Source organism: Aplysia californica, unplaced genomic scaffold, assembly GCF_000002075.1.
Source record: "Aplysia californica isolate F4 #8 unplaced genomic scaffold, AplCal3.0 scaffold00424, whole genome shotgun sequence".
NCBI classification, from domain to species: Eukaryota; Metazoa; Mollusca; class Gastropoda; order Aplysiida; family Aplysiidae; genus Aplysia; species Aplysia californica.
This window is the reverse complement of record NW_004797694.1, coordinates 95,971-98,238: the sequence shown is the minus strand read 5'-3', so window position 1 is coordinate 98,238 and position 2,268 is coordinate 95,971.

Genomic DNA, 2,268 nt, shown 5'->3' with positions numbered 1-2,268 from the left:
TGTGGAGTGGGACGAATACTTCTCCCAAAACCCAAGTTCGAACCAATGTCATCCGCATTGTTGCCCAGCATGATAGTGTAGGTAGTCCGTCGTTTCGGAAGATGACGATGAATCCTGCAGCTCATCTGTGGACGCGCATGTGGCTGTGCTATCCGATCCTGGATGAACTATGTCTGTTGCAGTGGGGACACTGGAATGTCGTGGTTGTGGTGGTTGGCTTATGTCTCCTCTCTCTTCTGATAGTCAGCTTTTCCCTTAGTTTGTATCGCTGTTTCTGCTGGCAATACGTGCAGCCCTCCCCAGGGGTTCCTTTAGGTGGCATGATAACAACTGCGCTATCTGTTGTGCGATCACAAGTTATTTATATTATGGTATGGGTTTAACGCCTCTATCAACACAACATTTGGTTATTTAAGAAGCGGGACCTCCGAGTTTAACGTCCATCTCCGAAAGGACCGAGCCAAATGGGAATTTCGTAAAAAAGTGCCTTTCCCAAGGACGAAACGTCGGACAGGCTAAGTTATTGATCGGACTTCGGTTGACAGGAAATTGAAGAAATTATGACATTCATGTAGGCTACTTTCGAAATCGCCAAAGACGGCTACCTGTTGTCGATGAGAAAAGAGGCCGTTTTAGACAGATGAACGTCTTACACAGTGTCATTTCATGGGGGGGGAGAAACCGCTTTTCAACGGGGGGGGGCCCGCAATGGTCGTTTGTACAGGGAATTCTTTTACACAGGTTGCCGTTTGAGCAGGTTCGACTGGAGGCCTATAATATCAATTATACCAATGTTCGACTCTAAGAACCCTTTAAAAAAATCTTTCGGCTGATTCTTTCCCGTTCAAGATCTCTTCTTCATGGCATAAGTTGACATAAGACTTTGTTGGCCTACTCAACTTTTCTGAAAATTATGAAGTTTAATTTCCAATGACATGAGTGTCGCCAGTTGTTTGTTTACGTGTTACTGGAAAGACGGACCCCCCCCCCCCCCCCCCCCCCCCCCCCACATAGTCAGTAAGATCAAACACAGACAAGCGGTTGTATTTACTGTTAAGCTCAAGGACACGAATTCACTCCACTTGTGACGTCATCAGACTAGAGTGTCGGAGTTATCCAACCCGGTGACCTAATCTAAGGTCAGCATGACCTGGACATTAGAGTCTACCGCGCGACACAAACTGCCACGACCCGACATATCGTGAATAATTTGAACAATGCTGGACGTTCACAAAGTATAATAACATACAGGTCAATGGACGCACAGAGTATTAGAACGTACAGGTCAATTGTATAGGTATAGGCGGTATAGGTATAGGTATAGGTATAAGTATAGGTTTAGTTCACAAGGTAACGCTATTAGGTTATAATTTAAGAGGCGGGACCTCTGAGTTTAACGTCCATCTCCGAAAGGACCGCAGGTCAATGGACTTAGAGAGTTGCCTTATAATAACCTACAGGTCAACGGGCTGAGAGAGAATACAAATGTACAATATGTCAATCATGGGCTGAGAGAGTGTAAGAAAGTACAGGTCAATGGACTGAGAGTATAATAAAGTACTGGTCAGTGAGTTCAGAGAGTGTAGGCCTCAAAACATACAGGTCATTATGGGCATCCATTCTACTCCGGCTGTCTTGGGCTGAGTTCGAGGATACCGGCACGAACGCCACTGATTTATTTTTGGATGCCTTGGCTCATGGCTGAGACTATTAGCTTACCCCACTACTGCTGCAAAGGAGAAACAAGATATTACATGTACTCGTAGTACGCGGTATTGTAATCTAGACGCTCGAAGATAGTAAGAAACGTATAGAGATTGTAACACATATTATCGTAGGTCGTTTGCTGGGTCGTTCCACCGACGGATTTCCCGCGGGAAGATCGCCAGCCAGGTATACATACAGCACCCCTGGCTTCGGCAGTGAGGTAACATGTGTGTCACTTCTTTTTTGGGTTTTTGTTAAATGTTTGACGGCGCTCGCAATTGCTTAAAGAAAAAAAAAGAAGATGCGTTCATGTTGTTGGTTAAATTAAGTTAGACGTACAACAACGACATCAACAACAGCAAAAACAACAAAAACAACAACGGCAACAACAACAACAACTACAATAATAACAACAACAACAATATATTTTATTTTAAAAAATCTCTTGGGATTTCTTTTAGGCCTTCTTTTAATTCCTCATTTACTTTTCTCTGAAGATTTTTTAGGCGTTACTGGTAGGCCCAACATTTAGACATACATGGGCCTCATCTTTCTCCCTCT